Raw genomic sequence first — 22759 nt, forward strand, 5'->3', positions numbered from 1 at the left:
CGGGCTCCCTCCCCCTGCACTAACATGGCTGGGCCTGCACCCCTTGAGCCCATCCAGCCCTGTTCCTCGCGCTTAGCACATGGACCTTCTTTCCCTTGCACTCTCTGCAGTCCCTTGGCACTTGTCCACCTGGCCTTCCATTAGCACTCGTCTAACCCATGGGCCCTTCCCCCCTCCCCTCGCCTCCCCCCCTCACCTCCCCAGCTATTGTGCATTCACCACTCCGAACTACATTTTCTTTACCTCCTTAAGATTAGCGCATTCCGCTCTAACCGGCGCTTCCCCCTCCCTTCTCCCCCACACTTCTTTTTACTGCACTTGCATGACACGAATGACACAATGGGCCTCATTAGGACCCTGGCGGAGAGGGTATTACGCCAGCGTAGTGCATGGCGTACCTCTCCGCCATACTACGAGTTCCCGTAGCGCCATGGAGGTTTTCTCCGCCTGGTTTTACCAGCCGGAGAAAACCATGGCGCTACGGGACCTCGTTGTTAATTACGCCACCGTATTTTACGGTGGCGTAATTAACTCCTTCCCCACTCCCATTATACCCTATGGGGCAAGAATGGGAATGGGGAAGGGCAGAATGGGGATTGGGGATTTACCGCTCCGCCGAGGTCGGAATGGGGCGGTAAATCCGCCAACCCCCATGGCGCTATCGGCGGCTTTCCGCCATGCTTCGCGGTGCATTTAGCACCGCGAAGTCCGCCTGGGTCCTAATGAGGCCCAATGCCTTTTGGGCCATATTTGTTTTTCTTCATCCCTATCCCCACTTACCCCCCTTCTCTTTGAATTGCGGCACCTTGAAACTCCATTTGCTGTATAGGCGCAATATAAATACTGAATAAATCAATGCACAAACGCTTGTCAACAAGGCGGCTGAAAAGAGAAGATGTTTGTTTTTGCAGGTGAGAGCTCATTTAATGGATTTGGGGGCGGGTCAGTGAACAAACTGAGTTGAGGGTTATGCAAGAGAAGTCAGTGGTCATTCACATAACGTGAGTGGCGTGGCACATTTCAGGCAGGGCATGCATTAGCCATGCATGACTGTTTGTGTGTGTGTGTGGTGTTTGTATGTGTGTGTGTATATATATATATATAGCCGCAACCATCCTTGCACTGCTCCTGCTGATACCTGCTGATAAGGATTCAAAAGGAGGAGTGAAAGTACAGGGACAGGATTGGCCGCTATTGCCTTGGACATGTGCATTCTCCAGCATACCCGTGCCACCTGTCTGCTGCACACCTCACACAGGATGCCTCCTCACAGGTTCCGGAGTGAGTTCCACTGCTGCGAGCCGCTGCATGCACAGCAACGTGAGCAGACGTAAGCGCACACAGTGCACGCATTCAGCATGTGTGGTGGGCGTGAGCAGGCTGCAGTGTTAGCGTCTCTTCCGCGCATGCTCTGTTTATCACCTCCACTCCTGAGTCCTGTGTCCTTGCACCGTCTCGGGCGGCTGATGCCATATATGGCCTCTCTCTCTGGGCCCCTCTTCTCTGTCTTTTAAGCGGCTGTATATCAAGCCTGCAGCTCCCTATGGAAAAGAGAGACTTAAACTGGAAGGAATTCCAGACGGATTCGATAAGGTGAGTGGCGGGCACCTGTCCCTTACGCTTTATATTTTTTTTTATCACCTTAGATTGTTTCTTTCCCCGTTACTTTTTCTAATACCCCATTGTAACCCCGCGAGGCTGATGCGGGACGTTCAATAGGGGTGAGCAGGAAAAAAACGAACCTGAATGTATTTAGTGCAACTGTGGACTTCTTTACTCTCTCATCCACTGCCCATCCCTCTCTCTCTCTCTCTCTCTCTCTCTACCCTCCCCATCTCTCTCTCTACCCTCCCCCTCGGATCCGAATTGGTTAACACCACATCAGACAGGTATTATACCCTTTTTGAGATGAAGGGAGTTTGGGGTGTGCCCTAGAGAATCGTGTCTTTGCGAGTGTATGTTGTGACACAGGTGCAGCCTGTGTGCTTTACTCGGCATTCACTGGGTCAGTGCATTGATCATTGGATGTCTGTGAAGAAGGAAACGGGCCGAGCAAATGCTTTGGGGGAGGTAAGAGTGTAAAATGACCGGTCATGTAAGGAACATGTACAGAGGTGTGGAAGTGAAGGGGCTAGTTACCAATCGCCTTGTGACAGAAGGGGAGTGTGTGTTTATTAGACAGTTCACTAAATATTCCAAACGCCCCTTAGCTGTTTGTTGTTGGCACCTACCTGGTCCCAAACCCCAATTTCCGAGAGCGGTGTCTTATAGGGGTTGCTGACCTGCACCCTGATACTGCCAGCCTGTTGGCAGACTGCCTTGGTACTTCTGCCTGTTGTGCTCACGCACGCTGTGGCCTTGTGTCTGCTCAAACGCTATTCCTGATCTGGGGACCCCAGGGGCACTTCTCCTCATACACCTCTCTTGTGTGGGCAAGCCAGGATGTGTCTCTGGTGTTATGCCTCATAAATGCACCTGAGCAGCGGTGTCGGCCCACACACAAGCAATGCTCAGCTTGGGGACTGAGACACCCATTCGCCAATGAGGCCGGATTTATTTGAGCCAATCACACGTAACCCCAGTTCCTCTCTCGCGCTCACCAGCCTATGAGTCCCTAGCCTTAACAGACCCGAATGCCTCTCCTTGCATTCAGCAGTTAGAGCAGAAGGAACAGTTGAGCCAATCAGGGTTTTGTAGCCTTTTATTTGGGAGTTGAGATTAGTCCCTTATTTGGGAACCTTCCGCCTAATTCTGGAGGCATGCATGCATGTTTGCCCATCAACATTTCATTTCTTTAAAGTATTGTGCACTGCTGTGTTATGTTAAAGTTCTGACTTGGATCACATGGTTGAATCCTGCCTTGCTTTTCTCTTGATGCTCATACAGGAGTGGCACACCCACCCTGGCCACAAGCACCTGACTCTCCTTTCTTCTCACACCAGTAGCACAAGCACAACCTGCCCAAAACTACTCAACTAGCCTGCCCCCCTTCCTCCAGCCCCTCCAAGTCCTTCACCCAAAAAGGGCCTTCTCCAAGTTTCTGATAAAGGAGCATCACCTGTCGTGGAAGTGGTCTACTGGTTCCTTCTCCGGTGAAAGGCTGGAGCTCCTGCTGCTCGTTACTCCTCACTTTGTTGTTTTGACCTTTGTATTGTGGAGCCTTCAAGCCCCACTGAGCCTCGCAGACCTGTTTCAGGAGACCCTAAGCTCCATTATTATGTGATTCAAAACAGAAGGAATGTGTTTGGGTATGTTCGGCAGCACAGCACAGGAGGTGTACCCTAAAGTCAGCGCCGTATGTGGTGGCTGCATGGCGGTGATTCTGGAATGCGTTTTTTAAATGTTTTGAGCAGTGATGCACATGCAAGTCTTGCAAGTCAGAGCATGCAGGGCCTCCTACAAGAGCTGCTCATGATAAAGAATTACATAGAAATACTATATTCCTCCCAAACCATAGTCCACTCACACAGCATGAGGAAGTGGCAACTTGCAGACGTTCTCTGTTATGCGCTGAAGCCATAGTGATTGAGCGTGCTCTGTGTTTGGTGGTGTCTGCTTAGATTTTACCCAGGAGCACTAATAGAGGTATGTGGTGCACTATCAGCTATTGATGGTTCTTTTGCTGTGGTTTCATGACGGAGCTCATGATTGTCTTCTTGGCTGGGTCTTGGGAGGATAGCTCGGGGGCAAAGACGACGCAGAGCAACACAGGTTCGATACCCGGGTCCGCGCTTAGAAACCTCTGGGTATTAAGCGCGTTATAAATAACAAATTATAATAATATAATGATTGCACATGTCGGTCGTCCGACTACAGTTCTTGGTCTTCTCCAGAATTGTAACTGTGTGGGTGACCCAGGTGTATTGTCTTGCCATACACCCTCATTCAGTCTTTTAGAATGTGTGGCACTTTGGGCGTTATGTCCACCCAGATAATTTCCTGGGACCATTGTTCCTTGCCTTTGCCCTACTATAAGGGGCGTGGCCTCACATGATAGGCTTGCTTTCCCTCGTGGATGGCCGTTCTTGACCTGCACAGTGTCTCCTGTTTCTGTGATTGGTTCTTTGACACATTGCCTCGTGCACACACAATGCTCCTCTTCGAATGGCCCTAAAGCAGCTCATTTGCCATCCATGTCTGGAGAATAGGAATTATCACTTCAACAACACATGATGCAGAAAGGCCTTTTGGAAGTGTAAGTTCCAGTGACGCGTGTGGAAATTGCTGCTTCATGCCTGGAACAAGCAGACCGCCTTTGTTTCTTGCCACATCCTGGTGGGCTTCATGAGCTGACCGTATCATTCTTTCTGACTAATGTGGGCTGTTCTCTGCTTATAATTGTTTTTCCTGGACGCATTGCTTTGGCATCTGCTGTTAGTTTGCATTTTAACTGAATGCTGCTTGTTGGAACTCGCCGCATCCTAATTGTTGTGCGTCGTCAACATGCCTCTTAGGCATTTAGTTATCTTGACTAGACATGGAATGAAACAGAGACAGTAGTTTGCCATGTCAAGAAAGCTTTAAATTCTAACACTGTTTGAGTAGTTCTGACATTATGTACTTTTCCACCTTTTCGTTTAAATTTGGCACCCGCCTGGGTGGGTGTACCCACAGAACTCAAGAGTAGGCTTGCAGTACATGCACAGAGGGAGCCTGTAGTCTTTGACAATACTATGGCGTGCAGCCTGTGGCGATGTGCCTCCCAGGTTATTTGATAAACACGACTGCTGAATGTGCCGCGCCAAGCAAAGGATTCATGAACTCCCTCTTTATCAAAAACAGGGTTGATGTTTGTTCCCCCAATTCTAAGGCCACCGTGCCAAACAAATTCCTATAGGCTGTCCATTGCTCTCAGGCCGCACCACCTAGCTTGTTAGTGGCATATCATTAAATTATCCATGTTTAAAGACCCACAGTCTTCCCTACAACCCACTCCCTTTCGGGACAAGACACACACAGGCTTGCACAGAAGGTCTATTCTTTGATGAAATAGAAATAATCAACGTAAATATAAAGAGATAATTATCTTTCCCATTCTCTATGAAAAACCAATGCCAATGGTTACTCCAATGAAGAATGATCCATTCATCACTCTCAATCTAAATCTCTCTATTTTTAATGTATTGAAAATAAACCCCTCTCCTTTACTCAAGAGACATATCAGTATTTCAAAAAGCATTCTAGAAAACTCAATTTAAAGGCAGGCTACTTGACATTCCTGAATATGAATCACTTGCAAAAATAAAAATGTATCATTAACATGCACGCTTGCTAGGTTCCCTTCATTGGTGCCTCTATTGCAGTAATGTGTAAAAATGCACATTTTTCAATTTCAATGGGCAACTTAAAGATGGAAACAATTGGTGGCAGGCAACCAACCTTTCCCTTTTTCTGTTGAGTGTTTCAGAGCCAGTAACAGGACTTTACTCAGGGATGTAACGGGAGAATACATTCAATGACATTTATTTTGTAGGAATGTGTAAAGTGAGATATTAGTTGGTTGTCTGGACCACCCCATTGCACAGAAAAGGAGTCTGGGATCTGCAAATATACACACCATTTGGATCTATTTGTTCAAATCCAAATTATCCAGAAGCACTTACACTTCTGAAAATATGTACTAATTTCTCAGGATGTACAGCCAATTGATATACCTCCCTTCCCCCTCACAAATAAAAAGGGATGGGGTTCAATCTATTCCCATTTAGAATATACCTCCCTTCAGAATGATTTTCCCCCTAAGTATTATACTTTTACTTTACTTTACTTTATTACATTTGTATAGCGCAACCATAAACCCATAGGTGTGATGGCGCAGACAAAACACATAAAAGAGAGAGAGAAAGGCAGATAGATTTATAGGAAATGGAACTGCTGACTAAGGGCGACTATTTGAAGAGGAAGGTTTTAAGGCCCTTCTTAAAGATACTCAGGGCTGCTGACTTACATAGGAATTTCTTTTTAGCTGTCTAACAGACAGGTAGATACCAACTTAAGTACTGGTTCACGTCTTCCACTTAGGTAACTAGTGGACATCAGTCAGCAAAATGGTTCAGCTTTCCTCCATAACCTGGTTTCTCGCATTCTGTATTGGGTCTGTCTACTTCCTTTCCCACTGAGGAAGTCCAGCTTCTCTTATAGTGGTCCACCAGGAATCAAAAACGTGTCCAAAGGAAATCAAGCTATTATTTCCTTCATTCTGTTGTTGTCATTTCTCCTGTCTATGCTTCTTCCAAGCAGTCCCAACATCTATGTGGTTGGACATTTATAGATTACAAACCACTTTGTTTAGAGGTGTGTAGCATTTATGTATTTTAATTGGTTAGTCGGTAAGCCTACTGGCACGGTTGCTATCGGACCGGCACAGTACGACTCTGCAGGCGGGTGCCGTCCCGCACGCCAGGGTCAGACATGGCTGGCGTTACGGCACCCGCCTACAGAGCATCCATCTTCCCCATTCCCATTGAGCCCTATTGGACTCAAATAGGAATGGGGATTTACAATTACCGGCGCCTGACTTCCTGAAATGCTGGGTTTGTAATTCCCTGGTGTTTCCGGCAAGCAAGGTCTCGGTACAATTCGCAAGTCCGGCAGCAACCTGCTGGTTTTACAGCCAGAGTTGTGATGAGGCCCATAGGGTTTCCAAAAGTTATGTCAAACTAAGTCATGCCCTTTGTACTGAATGGGCAAATTAATGAAGAGTGTAGTCTAATAGGAGTATATTCTAAACCCATTCCCCCCCCCCATTTTATGTGATGGACATTACTACATTAAAAATCTCTACTTTTCTGACATATGTTCGTCGCGTGTAATGAAGTGACTAATTGGATTGCCAGATTGCACTCACTCGGGTGAATCAAGTAATGCGACTCTCATCTCAGCATGGTTGATGACAGATTCTTTTATTCCCTGATACCTACTCTCAAAGATTCCATTCCCATCTCAAATTATCAATGTAGCTGGCATGGACCATAGGATATATGAACCACTGACGTGCAACTTATCTGTGAAAACATATCTATATTAATAGTACCTCCAGCTGACAGAGATTTTCAGCGTGAATTTTTTTTATTTCGAAGTTGATACAACATGCCTATGGAAAGACATTCAAGGAAATATGATCTCATGTGTAAAATTTAAAAATGTAATTATTTTCTGTCCCATGTAACAGGTTCACAAAATATGAATGGCATTTCCAGTTTCTGCCTGGCAACCGCCATATGGTGTCTGCAATTTTTTAAAGGCTTCAAAGCGGACCATGTATGACCCATTAGAGGGCTTGTTATGGCACCATTGCCAGAAGGTTTTTGAGGTGTTAACAATATCTGGCTGTCACAAATGCCAGACTTCATGTCCGAGTAAGCCTGAATGGGATTGTTCAATGGAATACCTGTTTGATGAGAATTTCTGATTACTTGAGGATTGCAGGCCATTGCAGGCCCACTTCTCAGAATACATTTGTATTTATTGTTAAGGAGGCTGGCTTTAAAATAAACGTTCACCTATACAAAACGGATATATCAAGACAATTACAATTACACAATTTTCATAAAAATGTTAAAATGTATGTTAAACATTAGAATGACTTTCCAAATCCCCAAAAACATAGTCAAAACATTGGAACAATACTATCACCATTTTAAAAATGTTCCCCATGTAAAACATTGTCCACCAATCGTCTAGGGTATTGCTTTTGAACGCTTCAAAGTTTTTACCCAAATGCTGTGTTCGCTTGCCAGTCAACCCACTGCAAGTTAACAGGAGATGGTGCAGCGTTTCGTTGGAACCTCTGTCTTACAGTATCTACAACACACTTCTGCTCCGACCCATTGTTTCCTGAAAATCAAGACCAATTTAGTCTGATACAGATTCATACGGAAACGTAAAACCTGCATTCTGTAAAAACCACACAGGAACTCGCTAGGATATTTTGGGAGCGTATGTATGCTCTGTTTTCCCTTAAAGAGAATCCTGGTTAGACTTCAATTGTGATAGTTGATTCAGTGTTTCCTCCCAATCTCTCCTCCAGAGTTTGACTTTTACTGCAATCAGGATTTTACATAAAGTGTCTGCCTGGAAGCCCAAATCTTTCAGTATTTTTAGTGAATGCTTGGATAGACCAATTGACAGAGGTTGTTAATGAACAGTACTCGTTTTACTCGAAAAGCCTGTTTTTTTTAAACAAAAGAGAAGACATGTTGTCCTCTGGTGATTTCAGGCAGTGTCCTAAAGGTTATATCCCAGCCCTAATGGTCTGGGTTTCACTTCCTTTGGGAAATCATCTCTGCAGCACTATTGCTGAAGTCACAGAAAATGCAATTTTGCTTTCTAGGCCAAAGTTGCTGTTTCATTCACAAATGTAGCATTTAAAGTCTCTTTCTTTCCCACGTTTCCATATTATAATGGGTTCTTTAAACATGGACATTATAACATTTTTTCAATCGGGTTCCCGTGGGTAAAAATCTACAATTCAGTTCTCTGCAAGTTTCATGAAGAAAACAGAAATAATGTATGCCTCCAGTAAATATTCACTTGTCTATAACATGCTGTGCTTTTCCATCCCGGATTAACTGTCCTCCATTTAATTCAAATTGCTGTATACTTTCACGTAACTGAGGAGATTCATGTTGACCCTTGCCATTTACTGTGGACATACACACTCTGGTTGTAAATGAGCTCTTGACATCACAACCTTTCCTCGCATATGGTTGGTTGAAATGCTTTGCCCAGAATGCAGTTCATATATTTATTTTTCTATGTGAAACCTTTATTTGCATCCTTTCTCTTTTGTTCAGAGTTCCCTATAATATGTAAAAAAAAAAACCTGAAGACCGGCAATGCAGCACCTGTTCTGTGGCAAATTTGGGGTGAGAAAAACATGACATGCCCCCGCTACCACATTACAACTACCTTGGGATTGTCGTCCAAGAAATTGGTGAGGGTACTTTTGTGTCTGCCACTTTCCCTCTGACCTTAAAATAAGTGCTTCAGTCTGCAGACAAATTGAGCTGCCTTGGTCTGGATAAGTGTGAAAACTCTATGGGGTTTCTATAACTCAGGATGAGAAGGGAACCTTAAGTATATATCAAACCCTTCATGAGATTAATTAGCATAATTACTAAAACAATGCTTTCTAATTTTAGGGAGTATCTGATTATCAAGATAAAGAAACAGATTCCTGCAAAAATAGGATATATTTATTAATTAGTACAGATGGTCATACAAAATTAAAACCATCATAAAGAATAACCAAATTGCTGCTGCCTATACAGTATACCTACAGACATCCAGGCAAATACTACAAAGAAAGGACCAGAAAAGTCCCATAAATCATTATACTGTAAATTGCAGTTGTCAACCAATAGAGAAACAGTGTTTTACAACTTGGCACCAGAGATAGGTATTATGAACTAGTCTTATTTCTCTGAATAAGTTGCAGACTAAGTTTCACAGAAAGGCCAAAGTACATGTGTTGCCATAGCGCCATCTGGGTAGCACTAGAGCTCTGGTGACTTCCACTTTATGCTGCTTATAGAGAGAATGTACTGTGTTTTAGCTGTGGAGGTGATGAGGGCAAGATTTGCTTATTGGAGGAAATCTCATGGTCAGGGAAGAGACACAGGGTTTGGCCTTCAGTCGCGGGAGTTGGTAGGAGTGCATGATGGTAGGCCAGAAAATAGGACAGTACTGGAGATATGTACCAAATTCAGAGAGTTTTAAAGGCGCTCATGTAGAGGTGATTATCAATCATGTGAAGACTCGAGGCAAGAAGCCTTTTGGACATTTTCAGTGCAGTTCATCATTCTAACAGTGATGTATTTAGTGTTGGTGTTCATCAGGAAAGGAGTGGAAGAGGATTCCAAGAGCTATATCAGGCCTTCTATGTAAGAGTAGAAAAGCCATGGGACACTTGAACTGAAGCAAAAGGGGGGGAGTGGGAGGGGCAAGGTGCAACAGTAGTTGTGCATGCAGTCCTGAAGAAAGGATGTGATCCATTTAGGAGCTGTGTTTTTGAACTTTTTGGCGGCAGACAGTGCTGCCAAGAGGTCAAACAGAAACCTACATTCTGGGGAGATTTCATCTGTGATGCAATAGGTTGCTGGAATATATATATATATGTACAGGGAGGAACAATTATCTTCTGATCACAAAGGAATGTACAGTAGATAGGAAATCAGATTTGACAGGAAGCAGTGGGGTCCTTACAATGGGATTGAGTTTGAGTGACATTCTGACCAGGATGTAGGGGGAGTAAATGAACAGTCACCGGGGACAAGACATGCATGAGTGGACATGCATAGAATAAGGACAACCGACGTTAGCAATGTTTAAGTGCAGCTTGGCGGTACGGCCAGCTGTGGTAGGGATGTGACCATGATGGATGAAGTGCTCAAGTGGAGGCAGTAGAAAGTGAGGGACATAGGTAGGTTAGAGGCGAGGGAAAAATGGTAGCTAGAAGGCAGATGAGAGGTAGGTTAAGAGAGTAACTCGGAAGAGAGGAGGAAGACCTTTAATTTGGTTTTGAACAAATCCGTGTGGACTGTTTCTCAGATGTCCCGGAAAGGTGTTGAGCCTGTGGATGTCCCCTTGATGGAGTCAATTTTGAGGTATAGCTGTGTGTCATTGGTGTATTGGTGGATGTTTTGTGTGGCTAGGAGGGCTCCCAGTGGCTCCATGTAGAGTTTGAAGATCACTGGGGAGAGGATGGAAGGAGATTGTTGGTTTCAATGTGTTGCTGTAGTTGTTGTCTACTGCTACCTCAATGATCTTACCTAGGACGGGTAGATGGGTACTGGGGGTGATAGTTACCTAGGCTGTCTGTATCCAGAGTGGGTGTCTTTAGTAGAGGGAGGATTTGTCCTGTCTTTAGGGTTGATGGGAAGGTGCCTTAAGTTAGAGGAGCTGTTGATGATCTCCAGGTTGGGAAGGAGACCTTCTGTGGGGAGGGTCTTCAGGATGGATGCTTGGAAGATGTCATCTGTATATGATGCGGCTTTGCTGGTGGCCAGGATTTCTACAAGGTCCTTTGTAGAGGGTGTATTGAATGCTGTCCAGGGTGTGAAGATTTTGGTAAGAGAGACATGAAGTGGGTCTGTGGATGCAAAGCTGGTGTCTATGTGCAGGAAAATTTTGCTGTGTTTGTTGATAAAGAAGGTTTTTATGGCAGTGGATTTTTCGGTGGAGTGTGGTCTGCCAGGATGGGTAGCGGAATGATGTAGTGCTTGACCACTTTGAATAGGGCTCCGCATTTGTTGTTGGCTTTTGTTATGGTGTTCCGATAGTAGGAGGCCTTGGCTGTGTTGATTAGTTGTCAGCGGGTTGCTCAGAGATGCTTGAATAGGACTGGGTCGGATAGGTTCCTTTAGCGGTGCTAGGTTTTCTCTTGTTTCCTGAAGACTATTTTGCTCAGGTTGTAGTCTTGCGTATACCAGGGTGCTGACGGTTTAGGTTTACAGGTGCATTGTTTCAGAGGTGCGTGTCGGTCGATTGAGGCTGAGAGGGTGACTTGGAGTTCTTCTAGTAGAGAGTCGCAGTTTGGTTGGGGGTGTTTGGTCCATGTGAGGTGGAGGTTGGCAGGGTCTTCTGTGAGAGTTTCCACCAGTAAGTTCTTAAAGGACCTGAAGGTTTGTCTGATGAGTTTCTGCTTTGAGCGCTTGACTGGGGTGGTGCGCAAGATGTTGAAAAGTACGGACAGGTGGTCAGATATTTAGTTTTTCGTCTTTATTTGTTGAAAGCAGGTGGAAGAGGGATGGAGTAGTGGGAGTTTTGAGATGTGAGTTTTATAATATGGCTAGGAAAGGAGAAGCTGTAGCGTGATTGGATAAAGCGTAGAGAGAGTTGAGCTGTAGGAGCAATGAACGCATTACCAGTGAATACCGCAATGTGGAGAAGACAGCACCGTAATTGGGAAGAATGGGACACTCACAGATGCAGCAGGAAGGAAGGCAAAAGCAAATGCTCTTAGGCAAAGACGCTGGTTTTCACTCTTCACTGTACCGCTCTTAACCTGGACACCCCTATGGAGTTCAGAAGTGATGACACAGTCTTATCAACTAAGCGCCTTGTCCATTAGTGGTTGCTCTCTCTGATTTTGTCCCAGGTGTTGATGGGATGAGGCGATTACATCCTGATTGGTGTTCACAGAGGAGTCTATTGTGGCCTTCAGCTGCAGAGTTGGATGACTCACGATTGCCGCTGGAAGTGATGTCACTGATCTAAAATGGTCACATGAAGTGATATCATGATATCACATATCCAAGATGGCCACAGGAAGTGACGTTGAATATCCAATATGGCCGCAGGAAGTTATGTCACCAATCCAAGGTTGCCAATGGAATTGATTTTAGACAGAAAGTGACGCCACAAACCAGAAATGATGTAACACAGTCTGGTCACCTGATCGCCTGGTCTATCAGTGGTTGCTCTCTCTGATTTTGTCCTTGGTGTTGCTGGGATGAGGCGATTGCTTCCTTATTGGTGTTCACAGAGGACTCTCTTGTAGGCTCCAGCTGGAGAGTGGGCTGACTCAAGATATATTCCAGAAGTAGGCAGGTCCTCTGCCACTGATACTATTTCTTCTTGCAGTTCACCAATGAATGGGTTCTTGGAGGTCGAACATTGAAGGCATGTTCATTTCCACACAAGGTCATTTTAGCAGCAGGGTGATGATGAGGGTCTTGTTGGCAGCAGGCATTCCCTATGAGCCAGATGTTATTAACCGGTATAGATAGATCCGGGGCCAGTGTGGAGATGTTTTCTTTGACTGTGGTCGTGGAATATGGTGAGTCTATTGTGAGAAGGCATTCATTCATGCAGCTGTCGAAAAGGGCCGACAGTCCTATTTCAGATCCTGTGGTGGCTCTCTGTCTTTGGGATCGAGATTGGGATGCAGTGAAGTAGACAGACAATGCCTTCTATTTTGTATTGCAAGTGCATAGTTTTTCTCAGAGGATCTTGAATATTGCTGAGGAATTGTTGCTGACCTGTGCAGCTTGATTTTGGAGAAAGGCATTGCTTCCTGGGGATGGCATGGTAGTATCCTGTGCGTTGTCATAGGCAATCCATCTTACCCGTCCTATCTTATGCTTTCTGCCATTTCCTATCAAGTTTCTGGTTTGCTCTTTTGAGGAGGGATAGCACCCAAACAGACCACTTGTAGCTAGTTTTGATAGTTGATTTAAGCAGTTTCAGCATTGCTAGGGTATCAGGAGCACTGGTATCCTATCCCAAGATCTGCAGACGGTTGCAGGGATGAGATATATTTTGAGAGATCATTTGAAAAGAGGGCGATCCTCAGTAGTCAGGAGTGAGCACAGAAGCAGATTCCACTGCCTGGCTGCCATCACTGAGAATGCCCAGCACCCGATCTGATAGGATCTAACGCTTGGGATCTGAATAAGGTATGAATCTTGCGAGCAAAGAGCTCTGGACGATGTATAGGGGCGGAATTTAGATTGCAGATATTCTGCACCCACACCGTAAAAAGCACAATGAACTATGCACAAAGACTTAACATTTTATTTGCTTAGATACCGGGAGCCAGTGAAGCAACCAAATAATCAGAGAAAATGTGCTATGTACAGAATTTGTGTGGCTAACCTCGCAGCCAAACTTAGCAGAACTTGAAGACGCTTAATAAAATGAGAAGGTTGTGCTAAGAAGAGAGAATTACAATAGTCTACAGAGCTTAGAAGAAGCGAGGCAACCACTGGGGCTCATGTATGAGAAGGTAGGTAGGGCAGAACATTACAAAGCACCTTTAGATGTTAATTGGCAACAGCACTCACCCGGGCTCCAGCCGACAAAAAGGCCCAGATCTTAAAACCCAAATCCTTAACCAAAGAAACTGGTGAAGGAAAGGACCCAAGTCAGGAAGGGCAAAAAGGTGTTGTCCACAGAGAAACAGCTGAGTGGGACCCACCACCAACACCTCGGTTTTATCACTGTTCAACTTCAGCCAATTGCTTCTCATCCAGATACCCAGTAATTTCAAACAAGACCTCAACCGAGAAGCAGTCTCGGTTTGAAAGAGATCAAGACAAACAATGATCTGCGTATCATCTGTATAGGAATATCACAGAAAGCCGTGGGACTGGATGAGCTTTGCAAGCGGCTGGATGTAAACATTGAACAGAACGGGAGAGATGGCTGATCCCTGAGGAACCTCACATGTGTGAAGAACTGGTGTTGAGCTAAAAGAAGAGGCCGCGATTGTACACAGTCTGTTAAGAAGGAACTAAGCCAAGTCAAGACTGGGTCTGACAACCCTTCCCTCTCCAGACTATCAAGCAAGTCCGATTGATTAATGGTGTCGAATGCAGCTGACAGATCAAGCAAAATCAGTGTAGCAACACCACCTTGATCACAAAGCCTGGCCAGGTTGACTACTGAAACCAGTACTCTTTCAGAACTGCACCCTGGTCGAAATCCAAATTGAAAAGGGTCAATAAAAAGAAACACTCTTCAAGAAAAGTACTAAGTAAGGGATTAACTAAAGACTGGGAAGATTCATTCAAGAAGGAAGCAGCCAAATGGGTTGACAATTAGCAGGAACTGTAGAGTCTACAGAAGCCTTTTTTTGTAAGTGGAATTACCAGAGCGTGCTGGCAGTTGGAAAAGTGCCGCATGAAAAAGAATGATTGACTGCCTGAGCGACAACGGAGGCAAATCCGTCATGATCTCTTTCAAAATAGCTAAGGGTATAGGATCCAATGGTGAAGCAGATTTCATTCTGTTGGTAGAAGCAATGCCATCTGCTGAAGTAAAAAGAGGAAAGGCAAACCACAAATGTGACACGCCACTCGCAGGTGGCTGTAGCACAGGACTCTCAATCCTTGATCCAGAGGATCGAATTTTCTCACAAATAGTAGCAACTTTCTCTATGAAATAGGAAGGCCAAGTGTGCTGGTGAAGGAGACACCACCTCAGAAGGGACCGAATCAGTGGAACATGAATGTACCAGGCTGAAGAGCTCCTTAGGCTGATTAAGGGAAGATTCAGCCCAGTTCTTATAAAAATTATGCTTTGTTTCCCGGATAGCTTTATGATAAATGGCTGTAGCCTGACACAGTGCAGCTTTAACAACTGGACAGTAAGCACTACACCCTTAAATCGGCATTAAACCATGGCTCAAAAGGGCGAGAGCATGACTTAAAGGTAGTAAGAGGTGCAAGAAGATCAGCCATAGTCGAGAAGTCTTGTACCAGGGTGTTCCGATATAGAACTTGAGAGGCAATGCAGCACTGAGCACCATTTGCGTTGTGGAGAGCCACAGATTTTGGGAGTAATTGAAGGAAAGGTAATCCTAATGGAAACAGAACAATACATTGATCATTCCACAGGCCCCGAATGGGCAGCATATGTAGTAATCCAAGCAGCTGGTGAAAGAATCGTGTTCTGCGTGTTACAGAGCTGATGGAAGGGCCCAACCACTGCCTGAGGAAGATCTACATTATTCATAACAGAGATCACACACCCGTCCTGAAGGCCTAAAGGATCGTTCTAGTTAACATTAAAGTCTCCCACTATAACTAAGTTGGAGAGGCAAACCTGAAGACTATCAGCCAATTCAGAAAATGCATTAGCCAAGTAAGAATCTTAGCCAAGTGGGTTTTAGACAATTAAAATATGCAAAGGCATCAAGGCTTTCGTTTCTAAGCAAACCGGAAGAGCTTCCATTCTATGTTGAAGTAGTAAAGCAGTGCAGATAAAAGTAGATCTGTGAATTAAAGCAATGCCACCCCACCACTGGGATGGGGGGAGGCACGATCCAGACGAAGAATATTCTAATTAGCGGGTAAGGCTTGTACTACCAATGGGGCCGATGACTGACAAAACCACGTCTCAGTAATGCAAGCAAGGCCTGAAAGGTATTCATGCAAGAGATCAAAACACACTGCTGCGTGGGCAACAAGGGAGCAGGAATTAAAAAGAAAACCTTTCTGTGAATTAGTAAGGCTGGACTTGAGACCATATCCATTATATTGGGGAGGATTAGGGTCCTGCTCAAGCCCCGTCTGGGACTCGGACTGGGACTCGGACTGGCCCATACAGGATTAACTTAGGCACAACTTTGGCACGGGAAGCATGTTCCCGCTGTGCTCGTCCGCTGCGCTTCTGGGTAGCAGTCTGAATATTGTCAGAAGCCAATCTGTACACTCCTGCCGAGTAGGCAGCGAGAAAAGACTACTGTGTTGTGATGTGATGCATAGTGATGAGAACTAAAAGCAGATGCGGCAGCCGGGCACGAGACTCGAGAAGCTGCAAGAGGCCAGGCACCCACACACCGAAAATATCAGCTACAAAGGATACAAATGAAATTAAAAGATCTATATGAACCAAAAAATTAAGAATAAAAAACAAAGCAAATGTATGGGATATGAAAAGAAGGCCCGTGACCTAAAAGGAAATGAAAATAAATCACCAAATCAAACAGAACAAAAGAGTAATAAAGCATAATACCAACCTAAAAAATAGAAGACCGGAAGACTACATCAGCTGTGCATTGACCCACCTCTCAGGAAGCGTGGTTCAAAAATTTGATAGAGGTTTGGTATTCAGAACTGAGAATAATAAGAGTCAGGACAGTACATAAATGGCCTGACTGCCTAAGCTTACACAAAGGTTAAATGCTGACATTCTCTGGCATTTGCTGGCTCAAACAAGTTTCTTTTTTGAAGATACTGTAACTTGCTTCATAATTCACCTAGTTAGTCTCTAAAATACTGCCTAAATTAACATATATTATGGATTAAAGATATTTGATTATTATTGCTTTTTGTTTATGATGTTATATACATAATTAATACTGGGCATCAATATTTGTATATAGCAATGAATGCTTTAGGTTAAGTGTACAATTGTATATTTTTTAAAATAAAAGAATACAATTAAACTGGCTACAAACTACAGACATCCGCCACCTCTCTGGCACCCTCCATTGCTTCTTTGGCCGTTCTGCCACCTCCTTCCTCCACCACCTCTCTGGCACCTTCTGTTCATTCTATGGCTTCTCTGGCTTCTCCTTTCTCTGCCACCCCTCCGGCACCCTCTTCTTTCTCTCTATCTCCTCCTTCCTCCTCTGCCCATTATCGGGCCCCTGTAACACTTCCGCAGGTCGTATCACATGCCTGCTTCTGTCATTCCTACACAGGCCTACTCCTCCTTTGAATGCCCGGTCTGCAGGCTCTTTATCTCCTCTGGCCTTTCTCTCACTGTGGCCACCATCTACAGGCCGCATAGCCAGGTTGCCCTCTTCCACTCCGAGTGGGCTGACCACTCCTCCTCCCTCCTTGCCTCTACCTCTAACATCTCTTCCTCTGAGACCTCAACATCCACTTGGATGTTTCTAGCTCCTCCTCTGGGCTCTTTCGCAACTGCTGCAAATCTCTCTCTATTCATCCTTCTGGCCCGACTCACTTTGCAGGGCATACCCTGGAAGTTCTGATCTTGTCAGACCTCCCCTCTCCAACCCTCTCACCACTCCTCTGACTTGGACTGACCACTTTCTTCTCTTCTCTTACCTGTCGCCAGGGGTGTTGCCAGGTCTGGAAAAGATCAGGGGCTAAGCTAATGTCGGGACTGGTGGGACTCAGGGCTAGCTAGCATGTTGGTTGTAACACCTGAGCTACTATCCGGGGCTACAACCAAAAGTTTCCGTGCTATGTCCCCCTCACCCCCCCCCCCCCAGCAAGGCCTCTGCCTGTTGCTCTCTGCTCCTCAGGCTAAGCCAATCCCAGCACTGCAACCCACCTTCTCGGTCATCCATCCCATGAATGGTGTGTCAGTGGAGGCTTTCCCCGCTACTTTCTCTCCTCCTCCTACAACTTTGGCTGACACACACTCTGACACAGCCCTCTCCAACATTTATCTCTCAAACTCTAACACCCTGGATGTCCTTGCCCCTGTCATGAGGATTCATTTGAAGACTGCATCCAAGAGCAACTCTTGGCAAGATTACGACCTTGCCACCCTTAAATTCAAGTGTAGGGTGGCTGAGAGGAAGCAGAGGGCTTCAGACTCATCCTCTGACAAATTGTCCTGCCACCTGCTCCAAAGGCAATACAGACTCTCTGTCCTTTCTAGGAAGAGAGCATACATCCAAGCCTGCGTCTCGGAGGCCTCTAACAAGTCGGCCACATTTTTCAATATCTGCAAGGAGCTGGCCAAAACTCAGGACATTCTGTCCACTCTGTCCTCTTCCTCAACCTCTTCTCCCGTCTACCATTCCAGGACCCTCTCTGGCCGTATCTCCTCTTCCTTTCTCCTCCTTCTCCCTGTTCACTACCGACAAGGTTTCAAGACCAGTCCGACATATGAAAGTCTTGTCAAAGCAGGTGCTCCTTTGCTCCTCCAGAACCATCAAGGACCACTTCAACACCCTTGCTCCAGCCTTGGCCGATTTCTGCAATCACTCTTTTGCCACTGGAACCTTCCCCTACCGTCTTAAGCACTCCCTTGTGCACCCCCTCCTTAAGAAGCCCTCTGCTAATCCTTCCTCTCTGGCAAACTACCGCCCGAACTCCATCACTCCTTTCCTGGGCAAACTCCTGGAAAAGCTGGCCATCTCCCAGCTTAATCTACATACTGAATCTGTTGGTTGTCTCCATGACCACCAGTCTGGCTTCAGAGCGGCCAGAAGCACAGAAACTGCTCTCCTGAACACCCATGAAGACTTGCTCTCTAATCTAGACTCTAACCTTCCTTCTGTCCTCATCTTCCTTGATCTATCCTCTGCTTTTGACACAGTCAACAACGCCATCCTGCTCAATCGTTTTCTTGACAACCTGGGCATCTCTGGTTAGACCCTAGCTTGGTTGAACTCCTTTCTCTCAAATCAACCCTCCCAGGTTCCAACTTGTGTCTTTCCTCTCTTCTAGCTCTCTCTACATGTGGTGCCCCTCAGGGCTCTAACCTCTCTCCCTGGCTCTTTAACCACTACCTGGCACCTCTGGCCCACCGCTTCTCTACTTTCTGCTCTAACTTTCCGTGTTATGCGGATGTCACCCAGCTCTCCTTCAGGCTCCCCTCAGCCTCCTCTGCTTCTTCTTTCATACTGGACTGTCTGTCCGCACATCGGGAATGGGGTGCTTCCAACGATCTTTGCTTTAATGCCTGTAAAACCGAGTTTCTCCTCATTGGGACACCTGCTCCCACCTTCCCTCTCTCACTCTGGATGCCCAACTTGGGTCTTCTAACTGCACCTTCCTGTGAGGCTAAGAACTTTGGTGTAATTTTCGAGTCCACCCTCTCCTTCTCTTTCTCACATCTCCACAGTATCTTAGAAGTCCCATTACCAGCTGTACCTCCTCAGAGGAATTCTTCCTTTTCTCACTTTCCCACAGAAGCTCACCATCTCCCGAGCCCTGGTTCTCTCTAGGCTGGACTAATGCAACAGCCGCTTTCTAAATCTGCCTGCCTCTATTCTTCGTCCTCTGCAACTAATCCAGAACATATCTCTGCAGCCCTGAAATCTCTGCACTGACTCCCTGTGGCTGCAAGGATCAAGTTCAAGACCCTCTGCATTGTCCACAAGGCTTTCTGGGGCCTGAGACCACACTACATCCAACTTTCTCTTCCTAAGCATCTTCCTTCTTGAGCCCTCCGCTCATCCACCTCCAACTCTATGAATGTCAGACACTTCTCCAGGCAGAGAGTGGGGGGTATATCTGTCCTCGGCTGGGGCCTTCCTCTGGAATATCCTCCCAGCCTCTCTCAAACTTGAGCAGGACCACCTAAGGTTCAGGAAGCAACTCAAGACCTTCTTTTTTGCTTCTGCTTTCTCTCTCCCTCTCCCTTGCTGATGTCCCGGTCTGCTGTGGATTCTGGTTACCTGGCTGCCCACTGAACATACAGGACCAGGCTCCTGCACAACCAGTTGCCCTTGCACTGCCTCCAGGCCTCCCAACCACTTAGGGACTGTATCTGCAACCCTACAGTCCCCTGACTATCTGCATTTATGAGCCACTTCACTGGCAGCACTTATGAATTCCTTTGCACTCTCCCCTCCCCAACTCCCCGCCCCTGGCACTTCTCCCCCCAGCCTCTACACTTTTGCTATCTGAATAGCACAAGGCCTTGTAAGATCGTTGTTTTGTCCTCTTTTTGTCATCCCTTCCCTTCCTTGTCGTGCCTAGAAACACTTGTGTACAGGCACGTTACAAATGACTTGTATCATACATCCCCTTCCCCCAACCCCAAGCAGTGGCACCCACCTTTGTTGCAGTGAACCTCATCCACACCAGGGGGAGCTGTAGTCCCATTTTTATTTCTCACAGTCACTCTTTTAATGTAGTCATTGTTCCACAAGTTTGAAGGAATCAAAAATGAGGAGATTGGGAAGAAAGTCAGAAATGGACAATTGTTCATTATTCAGTGTAGTTTTGATTAAATATTGCTTATGACTATCTTGTCTGTTTTCTGAACATTCAGTGTTTGCGTTGTCTTTTAGGTTTTGGATCATTGGTGCTGTTAAAGAGACTCTTAGTGGATCAAAAGACGTTGGAATGGATAGTGTTATCTGACAAAGGTGTATGAATAAACGCTGCCTTAGTGATGTGTCATAATTTACCCTTTTTATGATTTTCTGAAAGATGAACATTTCCTGCATGCCTGAGTTGCAAATGTTTGCCACCTCCTTTCATTCCAGATGTCTAAAGCTTGAAAGAACAGAGTTTGTTTATTTCCCCTTTTTAGTTTGTGTGCCTCTGTTGTGTGTTAATTACTGATAATCACTTATGAATATGTTTGTTATTCTTTAGTCAGGGTATGACTTTTATTGGGGCATTTGGGGCTTTTTACATGAAACAGCTGAAGACTATTGGCTGCGCCAATGCTTGTTAAGGATCAGGACAGTAATATGAGACCAGCACCCTACATCCTATGCTTCTGGAAGGACCTGTAGACCGTACTCTTCAGCTGAACCCCACGTCTCCTGCTTTGGAGCACTTAGGATTTCCAGCTCCCCCTACCCTGCCCGCTGCTCAGCTACCCCAGCACCTAACTTGTAAGCCCTTGGGAGCGACACTTATGTAAAGCTCTCTGATGCTTCCAAACTAGGTCTGTGCTTCATAAACCCATACATACATACATATATGTATACAACAGCAACTAGCAAGTCCAATTCTATGTATTAGTACTCAGCGGGGCGTGGCTTTGTCCTCCCAGCCAATGGAGAGGCACGGATTGGGGGTATTACTATACAGTAATCCCTCTGCTCTGAGCCTCCAGAGGGCTGGAGCCGCCATCTCCTCTCAGGTACATCGGGTAACTGCTCCCCTGCCTCTGCCACCCCCATTTCCCACAATTTCTCTCACTCCCGCGCCACTTACCTGTTCCTTTCTCATCCTGTGCCCTGGACAGTAATGTTCCTGGCTACTGTTCTCGGCGCATCATGATCAACACACACCACCATGGAAAGGGAGAAGGGACAACGTAGTCCCATCACACCCGATCCATGGCATCCATTTTTTTTTCTTCTTTCAGTTGAAAAACGCGCAACTGATAAGACCCTATGAGTACCCCAGTCTAACGTCCTGGGGTACTAATAGCAATAAGCCCTTTGCTGGGTTGGGTGGGTCATTATCACTCGGGTATGTAACTATGGGCCCCAGGACATTACCTGAAGCGATAATGCTCACCCAGCTCGGGACTTATTGCTTAGTTATTGTGATGGATTGCCATCTGATTCGGTGTAGAAGTCCTGTATCGTTTTATTAACTATCTCTGAAAGAGAAATCTGCTGAAAATATTCCCCTCTCGTTAGCTCCACAGCAAAAGCATTGCATACAACTGTGCCCTACTGCACCAGTAGCCTGATCTGCAGTGCCTGCTCTCCAGTGGCACGGACCAGGATCAGAGTTCACAGGTGCCCATCTGACAGCTGCAGTGACAGCCAAGTATCTGCAGCGCTGGGGTGGCATCATTTAAAACATGCATCCTTGTACCAACACCCTATAATTATGTTTTGGTGGCTGATATATATCCTTAAATATAAGGCATACCTGAGTTATGAAATGGTGGATGGTAATTCTCATAAATATTAAGTAATAACAGTTTGATATCACACATGTGCCTGCCCTTTGAGCCCAGCTCAGCTTGTAAAAGCAAAAGGAAATATCAAGGCTGAGTACACCAATAGGAAATACACCAAACACGGGCTTATAAAGATTCACACATCTTTATTCTAAAACTTTACAAAGAAACAAAGTATCAGATACAGATAGCTATCTGGTCCTCAGTACATCACCGCAATTACCAGCCCTTTCAGTGTGAGAAGTGAGAGGTACTGGACGTCTAAACAGTTGCACATTTTATACATTTCCACTTATAATGTCCAGCCCTTCTACAGGTTAATAATACATGGTCTAGAGTTCGTGCCGAGTTCACTTCTGGCTTGTCCTCCAATATACTCATGGATCATCCTCAATTCACATACAAACAATTCACAATGTCAACAGTGTATTCATGGGATTAACAATAAGCTGTAACACATGTCCTTTACAATGCAGTTCAGTTAGTGTTCACGTTCAGTATTGGTATAACATTGTAGTCGATGTATGTCCGCGGATCGGACTTGCTGGCGCAGACAATCCTCTGTCTACAAGTCAGACATGGGACAAGGTCTCTTTACTCGACCCAAACATTCGGCCAATGCACAGTTTACACATTAACTAACATACAAAGTGCAGGACGGCTTAGTTACAAGCGGGAAACACTGTCCACCATTTTAGAACACAGAATTACTTTAGAATAGAAATCA

General features: G+C 45.5%; 1 protein-coding gene across 1 annotated transcript in view; it reads left to right on the plus strand.

Annotated features, from left to right (window-relative positions):
* The first annotated feature begins 1391 nt into the window (after positions 1-1391).
* Positions 1392-22759, plus strand: part of LOC138516904 (zinc finger protein 300-like) — a 50166-nt gene continuing 28798 nt past the window's right edge. The window contains exon 1 of the mRNA XM_069632360.1: positions 1392-1593. The gene's annotated coding sequence lies outside the window, so the exon portion shown is untranslated. The remainder of the gene's footprint in view (positions 1594-22759) is intronic.

Source organism: Ambystoma mexicanum, chromosome 6q (genome assembly GCF_040938575.1).
Source record: "Ambystoma mexicanum isolate Mex_15411 chromosome 6q, UKY_AmexF1_1, whole genome shotgun sequence".
NCBI lineage: Eukaryota > Metazoa > Chordata > Amphibia > Caudata > Ambystomatidae > Ambystoma > Ambystoma mexicanum.